This window comes from Triplophysa rosa, linkage group LG18, assembly GCF_024868665.1.
Source record: "Triplophysa rosa linkage group LG18, Trosa_1v2, whole genome shotgun sequence".
NCBI classification, from domain to species: Eukaryota; Metazoa; Chordata; class Actinopteri; order Cypriniformes; family Nemacheilidae; genus Triplophysa; species Triplophysa rosa.
Window position 1 is genome coordinate 8,829,290 of NC_079907.1, and position 11,220 is coordinate 8,840,509.

Sequence of the window (11,220 nt, forward strand, 5' to 3'; positions counted from 1 at the left end):
TACCACATTTGACTCATCAACTCAAGAACGTCTTCTAAAACCAACCAAATTAAGGCAGGTAGGATAAGGAAGACGATAATAAAGACCAAGCGGGCAGAAAAATGTTCAGTCTCTCTGAGTCAACTACAGGAATTTGATCTTTGATCTCCAACCTTAATATAGACCAGTTCATCTGATGGCATCTGTTGGTAAATAAATTTCAAAGTGCTAAAAATGAGGTTTGTGTGAAATAGGCATGGCTGATTTTTCGACTTCTGATATGGATGGAGGATGCACGTCAATAATACGGTCTGGTGCACAAGGCAAACACCAGCCTCGGCTCAATAACGTTTTAGTCTAGCTTGTTATTGAGCACCTATAGGCAGCGGGTCGTTCACCTGCACAAGCCAGGCAGTCATTAGTTCGAGAGAAAAGCATTTGCAGGTCAATCATTTTGCTCTTAAGCAAATTAGCTGTTGCTCGTTGCATGCACCAGAGCAAAGATCACCGTAACCCCGTGTCAGAGGCGCTGTTTGGACTTCTAAAACCATTCTCAAATATGATGTTTGCACTGTTCTCTAAAAATCACAGAGGACAGAAGCAGGCATGGGCTGTATTAGACCGCACAAATAAAAGGGAAGTACAGTATAGAATGTGAATACAACAGATTGAGTAATTTCAACCACATCAACATGACATGAAGTTCAGCTTGTGTTCTGGCTGGAGAGAGCGGTGGTGTAATTATTATAACAGTAAACAGAACAGTCGGACCAACGGAGACATGGGAGTGAGTGAAAGCCAAAGTACAAGGTTTCTTGTCTGGGTGTCTCTGTTATGTCCCTTAAGTCATGAAGCGTGTAGTTATCTGGACAGTCCATGTGTAGTAAATTATTTTGACTCAAAGTGGTGTCAGCAATGGAAGTCTAAGTGGGATCTGACAGATTTGAGGTGGGTCATCCATGGGTCAGTCCAGCAGTCTGTCAGTCAGTGAATTTGGCAGGTTCATGACACTTCAAACTCAAACACTGTGGCAGCTTACACTGTAATAGTGGTTGGAATTTTACTCAAAAACAAAAATTATTTTAAATTCTATAGTAAAGACCTGTTTTTATATATAATATAATATAATATAATGTGCATATGGATATGTTTTATATTATGTTTTTGCAATACATTTCTGCCAACTACTGCTTCCAATTTTTATCTTAAATGCTATTTTTCTTTTAATAGTGCAGACATTTACATTTACTGGCAGACACTTCTATCCAAAGCATTAAGGTATACATTTTTATCAGTTCATGCAACCCTTTGGTATTTCTAGCACCATGTGCTATTGTTTTAGCTACAGAATAGTCGTGTAACAATTAAAGCAACCAATGGAAAACAAATTAGCCTAAATAGGAACACCATGCGTGTAAACGTCCCCAAGCTGTCACCCTTGACATTGGAAAGATCCGAAAAGCCTTCAGTCACTACAGTAAATGCGACCTCCATCTCCTGACTGGGATTTATTGTGCATGTGAAGGTTTGTCTGCTGAAGAAGTGCTTGGCCTGCTGCCGGCAGGAAATCACCTCGTGAATGCAATGTTTTCTTATAGGTACAGGGACTGTCAAGTGGAGTCACGTGTGGTTATGACTTTGACAGAGGACGATGGATCTGCTGACTGCAGTCTTTACACTGCAGCTCTAGAGTAGCTAAGGCACCACCGCAAAGACTGATTCAGCAAGGACATAGGAAAGTGATAGTGTGATAATTTAACTATTTTACATTTCACATAAACATGTACCATAGATCAAATTAATTAGAAAAGCAAACACTTAAACATAGCATGATGAACATGATTTGAAGTGTAATATTTTTTTTTGGTTTGACTCACATTTTCATTCTTTTATACAGTATATATAGGGATGGGAGTTATAACCTATACTGCAGCCAGCTGTCGGGGGACACTCAAAACATTTCATCTTACTTTTCAGGACGTGTGCGACACACTTGATTCGTACAATGTGAATTGTGCAGTACAATCATGTACAAATATTAGAAAAAAGCAAGAACGAAGCCTCAACCTTAACTCCACCCCTACAAAGCAAAGTGTACTAAAATGTATAAATGGGATCTTACGAATGAAAACAACATTAGCCACCTCGTAAAATAGTAATGAATTGCCTGAGATTATAATAGAAAGTAAGTATGGAATGGAGCCATCAAACTCCAAAATAATGAAAAAGCACCATAATAACTCCATATTAAAGTGATTTATAGGTTTTGTCCATCATATTTTAATATAATTATATTTATTGAAAATGACTGACTGAAACGAAATATTTGTTTAAGAATTGGACATTACTTCTATTAATAAATGCTAATGAAAGAGACAGATAGGATGGATTTGAGATTTTTAGGGGAATAACAACTTAAAGGGATAGTTCACCCAAAAATTAAATGTGTGTCATTTATTCACCCACATGTTGTTCAAAGCCTGTGACTCTTTCTTCTAACGCATGTTGTATGGAACATTTTTATGACTCATTTATTGTGCCTTTAGACTTCATTTTATTACATTAAATGAAAGAAAAGTGGCCATATACTTGAAAAATACAATGTGAAGGTCCAATGTGTCATCGAGCATCAATAGTTTTTTTGTTCCTGTGTAGTTCTCTTACTATTTGCTTTGAACAATGGTGTGATATTTCAGCAGTGTCTGCTGCTTACTTCCACAGTCACTCAGATGAAAACTGAATTGCTCAGACGGCTGTAAATGTCCGTTTCAGACCATGGCCAGCATAAGACAAACTAAACATTACTAAGAGTGCATTTGAGTCTTAGGTATTTCTTTTAAATTCTTTAAGAGAAAGGTATTTGTTGCGTATATTAAAATCTCTCATATTTGAAAATTCACAATTTGTTGTTCGTCTATGAAAAACGATCGAAATATTATAATTTCTTTCATTCTTTCTCATACGGGCAGCCCCTGATCAGCTATACAATTGCAAGCCTTAGTATGTCTCAGTTTGTTTGTTCACAAGAACAATTGTACCAGGTTCTTCAAAGGTTCACGAAAACATAAAAGGAAAAGCCTTACAGAAATAGAAACACTTCTTCCTGTGTTACAGACTTAAAGGAAGGAAAAGAAAGTAAATAAAGAGACAGAAGGGAGAGAGATATGACTGATGTTAGTATTAATGGCTGTGTGCTATGCATAACCTTACACCATACTGCCCTCTAGCACCATGTGAAAGTTTAATACGGTTTATTATTTATGCATCCCAGATAGCCAATCACAACCATTAGCAGAGCTTTGATATTTATTCAGGCCACAATTTAAGTCCACAGTAATGAATAATTGAAAGTCCAGAGTCCAGAGCAGCCCTGCTGAGATGCTCTGTTAAGTTTGAATAAACATAGTGTGCTAAATAACAAATAACCAAAAAATCTCAATTAATCACAGCTTCCACCTCGATGAGCTGAGCTTTGTTTTTGTTTTCCAAAGGACATTTAAACAAGTCTCAATGACCCAGAAATTCAACTTAAGGACTCCAAGAATTCTTCCAAATATTCTGCAGAAGAAAGAAAGTCATACAGGTTTGAAATGACAAGAGTGTGAGTAAATGATGACAGAATTTTCATTTTTGGCCGAACTATCTCTTTAAAAATCTCCCATAGTGAATATCGACAGTATGAAACACCTGAACCTATCAACATTACAACAGAGGTAAAAAAATACCTGACCTAATGTGTTCTCCGTCCCTCCCTCATTCGGATTCTGCTCGCTTTTACTGTTGCTTCCAGGAATAGCGTCCACCCCTCTGAACTAGTAAGGACACTCAAAAAGTTGCGTAACATAGAGAGTCAACAGATTAATAGGATCACCCGATGTGAAAAGCCAGTGGCACTCAATTTAAAGTATTATAAATGGCTTCAAGCTTTCCCTCCTTGCACAGACCTTGGATGACCCCGAGTGGATTCACAGGGGATAGAGGATCTGAAACAGCATGCTGAGATTGGGAATCGGCCAATACACATCACTAATCATACACGGGTCATAGTATCAGCACTGCTATTTTAGTAAGACCTCTGCTTTTACAAACACCCCTCCGTGTCCATTATGGCCGTTAATTGTTACCGGTGACACGTGTTTGACCTCTGACCACAGGTGTCATTTTCTGTGTTTTTGTCCCATAGATCAGATATTTATTGATGTCCTGTCGCTACTTTTTCTGCGTGGCGAAATCTCCTGTGAATACTGCACCATGCCAAATCAAATACCCATAAATGCCTTCAGTTATTTCTCTGCAGGCTAAATGAATGTGTTTATCGGGGGAGAGAACATGCTGTAGTGCTTTGACTGTTGAAATTGCAGTTGAAAGAAATTGAGTCGAGAAGCCAATTTTATTTTGTTGTGGCGTGTCTGTTGACACTTTAGAAACTTGAGGAGCTTGAGTGCATACAAACCATCAAAAAAGATTTCACATAGCCTCCGTCAGTCATTGTAACATCAAATGACCTTTTAAGCTGGACATACACTACAAAAGTTTAGGGTCCTTTGACTGAAATGTTTTTTATGGTCTTAGAAAGCTTTTGATCTGCGTATGTCTGAAGGTTTGCAGTACTTATGTGGAGAAATATTAAATTGTACCAACATATTTTTATTGTATTACACAAGAAACAAAATAATAAAAAGAGTTTTGAAATTGGTGATTTTTACCAAAAAATGAAGAAAAAGCCTGGTGTAGATGAAATTCTTTAATACTGTTTAAAAAGCATTTCAGGGTGATGCCTCAAGAAGCTTAAACACTAAACACTAAATTTTTGATAAATGTATAAAGCATATAAATTATATGTGAAATATATTTTCAATAATAATAATAAATATTATACACAAAACATTTGTATACATTATACAATTATCAAAGTTATTATTATATTATCTTAAACACACAATACAGTACACTGCTAACCAAGCTGCAAGACTCGTAACAATTTCAGTGTTTCGTATGCAGCAGTAAGCCATTTGTGCTGTTTTATAAATATGGAATGATGAATACAAATTGTGAGCTCAACCTGGCCTCGGGTGAAGATTATTTTTCTGCCCCTCAAGGCATGAAATGCATCCATCTGTCCTTTAGTGTCATCAGACGGAAACTACGTCTGATCTATTTGTCAACAGAGGAAAATAAAAAAGTGAATTTAAGACATAGTCTTGTACTGTATACAGCAATGTTACTTGCTTTAAGGATGTTTAGATATTTTTACCAAAAAACACTTTTTTTGTAATGCATCACATTTAAGGTCTTGGCCACTTTAACTATAAGTTAAATGAAATGATCACATAACAGGATTAGTCCATAACAGACCAATGCAAAGAGAGCATTACTCATCTCTGAGAGGGAACAGCAAATCCCCCAAATGCCTCTCTGTTTGTGCTCTCCAACATGATTATTCAAAGCCCCAAACAAGATGGAAACATCCATTGGAAAGCACGATGTAAGCTTAATTTCAGCCCAAATGCACGCACAATTTGGGAAGTTCCTCACAGTTGAGCTATAACAACAGAAATGCTGTTTGCATGGAATAAAAGTGTGGCAGCTGGATGAGTGCGAGTTATTAAAGCGAGTCAGTGACACGGAGAAGGAAGTGAGATCACATATACAGATGTTGACTGAAAGCAACATCATCAAGGAGATGAAAGCTGACAGGAGAATCTATGGGAGGATTGACTTCCCTCAGGCTATTTAGTTTGAGTAACCAAAAGACAATTTCCTGAATATAATTTGCTTAATAATGTCAAAGGTTTTGTCGTCATTCTTTGTGTCTTAAATCCATATGCCTTTCTTTTTTCTGTGGCACATAAAAAGATACATCAAGTAAAAATACTCTTTTACATATAGTGATGGCCAGAAATGTTAATTTACGTCTCGTCAGCACATAAAGAACAATATGGGGACTGGGAAGACTAAAGGATTATTGATCCTACAATAGTTTCCTTCATACTCAATGAGCCAAAACTGCTTGAATCATCATTAGATGGGGTCAGAAGACTGACTCGCTGTGCAACGAGAGACGGAGCGTTGCCAGAATTAGCAAAGCTTGATTTCACACAAATTGACACATTTTAGCTTTGTATACTCAGTTTTAATAGACATGTCATCGCTGTGGGGAGACATGCCCTTCAACGACCTTTGACATCATAGAGCCGAGCACGGCATAAAACGGAATATTTTTTATATAAAAATGGAGCAATCACAGCAGGAACAGCTAATCAGTGATGACATTATACTTTGTCACATCGCTTCACGGTCCCCTATGAGACTTTGCTCCTCAGTTTTAGCATTTTTTTGTGATTCATTTGGGCGAAGCGATGTAAACACTGCAGGGAGGCCAAAGAATTTTGCTCATTCATATAACCCAAATATGTTATTCTAACACGATTAATGATTTCAATTTTAGATTTGTAATCTAGATCTGAAATGTGAAGATTTTCCCATAGCACATTGCCATATTTTTAAACCGCTTAGGATCCATGAATCTATAGAAGGTTCGCACTTGTCTGTATCGCCCATTAATAATTCCTGAGGTGTCACACTGTGTTAGACATTGAATGAATCATCAGAAGCGTTCACTATGTGGAGAAAGGCTGTGGCCGAATATACAGTAAATTGCTTCATATGCCATGAGGAAGTTTCTGGAGTTCAAAGGAACTTAGCTGCACCAAGTTCAAGAACATCTATCTTTATCTCTTATTGTGAAACACGGATGCACCTTCAGGAAAAAAAGGCTGTGTGCTGGGTTAACGTCATCACTCATTAACATTGTATGTGTCTGATTGAAACTTTAAAGTCAAAGCTTCAGATTTAGTGTTCGTAATGTTTTCTGCAACTTTTTTCAGACAGCTAGAATTTTTTTTTTAAAACAGACAGCTGAAGAGCTCAAGTCTCGGTTTACAATTTACCATCAGAGACACCCTGATCTGAGCGTTCCAACTGTGAGAGAGAATTCTGTTCTCAAAAAAATAGATGCAAAATTGTGCATCTCCGCTCCCTTGATGCCAACCACACTGTGCTCTAGAACATTGCAAATGAGTGGACTGTAACTGTTGAATAAGGATTTGAACAGATTCTAAATTTCTTCCATTTGCTCTCGCCACACTAAAAAACCTCTAAATAAGGAAACAGGAGGCTCCTACACAAGCATTACGATTACCATCTCAATCGACTCGAGTTTTACCAAGTTTGGCCATGTTCCCGATAAGAGTGGTCAGTGACAGGGACGTGAAGAACTACATGGCACGGATCTTAACAACAGGAAGTGGAGGAGATAGCATCAGCAGATGCTCCTAATGTATGCCACACAAACTGCATTGCAGACAGGGTTTAATGATTTAAACAGACATGCCACAAAACGGCAGCGGGTTAGCATTTAAGAACAGGCTCTATAAAAAGACAATGGGCGTTGTAACTTGTATACCCATTTCTGTAGACAATTCTGTTGAACACTTCTGATGAGGGAAGGGTGTCACTGTGCATGCAGACGTGCAGGATTTCTCTTCATGTTATGTGATTATCTTGGGCGGATCGAGCTTCTGTTTGGAACAGGAGATACAGCCTATTAAAAAGCTTGTGCTTGGCTTCCTCAACCATTGCGTAGGTTTGAGGGCAAAGGATGGAGGCTTCCACTTTTTTAATGGCTTGTGAAGTGTGTATGGATGTGTGTTTGGAAGAAAGAGACGTCCTATGGCGTTTTGGGTGAATCAACAATCTCCTTAAAGGAACAGTAAACCAGAAATGAAAATTCTCATCATTGTAAAAAAAATCCGGCGTCAACAAAAACATTTGTAGTTATTGGTAACTTCAATTTTTTAAAGTTAAAGTTTTGTAAATTATATGAAATAATATTACCATATGTGATAATTAGCAATTGTGCTATTTGAATAATTTAGATGCAACCGATCACTACAAAATTTTGAGTCGAGGCCTTTTTACAGTCATGACATTCTTCAACATGGCACAAGGGAGACATTTTTAAGAATCAAACGATTCAAAAGACTTGAAATATAAACAGAGTTGTATAGACACCTTTTTAAACTTTCAACAGAGACGACTTGCTGCAAGATTACTATAGAATCTAATTGAAAAAGAAGCTGTTGTATTGTATTGGTTATTACTCAAACCTTTAGGAATTAAGGAAACATGACATTTAGTCAGAAGCTAATCTCCCTTCACAAAACACAAACTTGATTAATCCAAGTGAAAGTTCTTTGTTTAGTACTCTTTAGGTTAATCAACCAATATGATTTAAAGAGATAGGGGCTCTGATAAATGAAAGGTTGGAGAAAAAACACTGACCTTCAGATAAAACATGAACCAATCCAATGTCAGGACTGATGTGCCCATAGAGACAACAGACTCTCCAGCTATGAGCTGCTTTTTCTTGATCTTCTCTTTTATCTCTGCTTTTGGAATGTAAAATTTGATTACTTTGAAGTTTGATTTTGTAAGTGTGTTTTGCTCAGCGGGTTATATAAAGTGCTGTTCTTTCTGGTGTGAAAGATGCACACAGTAATATTATGCTAACTATGGTCATATAGTTGAAAAGTTTAAAACAAAGAAATAAAATGTGACCCAGTCTGTAAAAACCCATCTTAAGTCATTTTTTTGGTGACTTACAGTTTTCTCAATAAAATCATACACAAAAATTAAGTACATTCTTTGAAATATAACTTTGATATTGACTGAGTAAAGCCATGTCAAAGATTGGTGGTGGAAATCAAACTTTAATGCTCATCATCTCAGAATTTTGGGACTTAGCCTGGTTTTCACAGACTGTCACAAAAAGTACTTTTAAGAAGCATGAATAAAATAATGTCAACTCACACAGATATCTGGTTAATATTTTAAGCGTCTGCTTTGAGTCAATTGCCAATACTGTATCTCTGTAGCGTTAAATTAAATCCTTTTCTCCAGTACCTTTTAAAATGGAAGAAAACCAGTTAACTATTTTAATATGATAGTATGAATACATTGTTACTTATAAAAAAAATACAGTATATACACTATATATAAACATCACATTTACTTATCATTTTGTGCACCTCGGTCAAAACACAAGCCATTTTTTATGTTTATGTGTGCAATTCGTGCACAGAAATTATACAGTATGAATAAATGAAAAATGAAAGGTCAACAGGGTCAATGCAGATAAAATGAAAATCATGATATTAAGCATGTGACTAATGAACCAAATCTGCTAGTTAGTCATGCTCTGAGATTAGCAAAAAATCATTAAATCATCTTCCAACATGAGAGTATCATGTTCATGCCTCTGTAACTGCTCACAACCTGACAATGTGCAAGAAAAGCGTCATATATTATTAAACAATAAAGTGAAAAATAACAGTGCATCATGTAATAGCAGCGCATCATCAACAGAGCTGTGAAGAGAGAGGTACGCTAGCCCCGTAATTACTTTGCTTGACTTAGGACCCCGTTTGTTGTAGTTTCAAAAATGAATTTGATCTCCATTCCATCCTTTTGGACATCTTTATATTGGCTGAATAACGAAGGACAGAAAATCCTCTCTCATAGTCTCATGTAACGATTTCAAGTTTACAATGCTCTGGTTTTCTTACAACAGACAATGATTGATCTATCAATCTCAGTAGATAACAAAAAAAATGTGAAAACTAATCTTAGACAGACCATTATCCATTTTAGAAATGATATCCATCATTGATTTTAAACAGCCAGTTGACGTCGGGTTACATCGGGACAACATACCGTACCAGAGTAAAAGGGTTTTGTGTGGATCTGTGTTTCTGTTGGCCCTTTCTGTCAGTTTGGAATTGCACCTAAATAAAGTAAAATCGTGAAAGGTTTCTTAAGGTGAATGACATGAAGACAACCTTTAAGCCAAAGGAACTTACTTTGTCTTCCTGGAAATCCTGAAAAGTTGTTTTGAAAGAAGCACACTGTGCTTTGAGAACGTTTTTGTTAAGCAACACCAAGATCTCTGATAAATTCTTTCAGATGACCAATTCAACTCGAAGTTCATGTTCCAACAGACAAAAAATGTTTAATGAATATGCCCATTATGGGGGAGTGATTTGTGCTTTGGAATGAGTCTCTCAGCAGGACACAAGGGCCGTTGCTGTATGCGATTATCAAGTTCTATCATTCAACTTCCCTCTCGCTTAATCTCCGTAATGCTGTTTGAAATGCATTCTCTCTCACACACATAATTATGTCAGCAATGAGATTTTACAGCCACTTTGGTTTCATTTTTTTCCTATGTAACAGTCCATTTTTACTTATGCTGAACAGTTCAGATGAACGGTGGCATTTATGATCATTATTCCCTTCAGATAAAACCGTGCCATTAGAAAGGCACGGGTATATTTGTAGCAATAACCAACAAAATTACCATTTTTTCTTTTATGCACAAAATCATCAGGATATTAAGTAAAGATCATGTTCCATGAAGATATTTTGTACATTTTCTACCGTAAATATATAAAAACTTTGTTTTTGTGAGTGGACGCAGCAAAATCTCGAACAAAAATGGCCGGAAACACGCCTACAAACTTCGCTCGCTGCTGCCCGCTCTTTAGGAATTACCCACTCAAATTTGGTATCTGTGTAAAGCTTAGAATTTCCGCTTTCGGGAATTTTTTCATCTAAAACAAACCTGTTTCTTCCTAGCAACAGCCTGCTACAGCACCTCTGATGGACAACTTTAAAGGCGATTTTCTCAATATTTAGATTTTTTGGCACTCTCAGATTCAAGATTTTCAAATAGTTGTGTCTTGGCCAAATATTGTTCTATCTTAACAAAACATACATCAATGGAAAACCTATTTTGTTCAGCTTTCAGATGATGTATATATCCTAATTTCGAAAAATGTACGCTTATGACTGGTTTTGTGGTCCAAGGTTACATTTGTGCTCTAGCAGCGATTTTATATATTTCATCTTTTAAGCTTACTGTATTAAAAAATGTATAATGTCAGAAACAAATCAAGTGAGATTTTACTTAACTTTTAAGTAAACTATTCTAAAAAAAGAAACAGAAATGAAGGGTACTGTAGGTCAGACTAAATGCATTTCATTTTCATGAATTCAATAATTCATATATGTTTTTTAGCCAATCACAGCATAGCTTGTGCTTTAAAGGTCTTCTAGGAGCCTGTCCTCTCTCTGCATTCAGCACATCGACATGGCAGCGACCTCCATCCCATGAGTCGACCA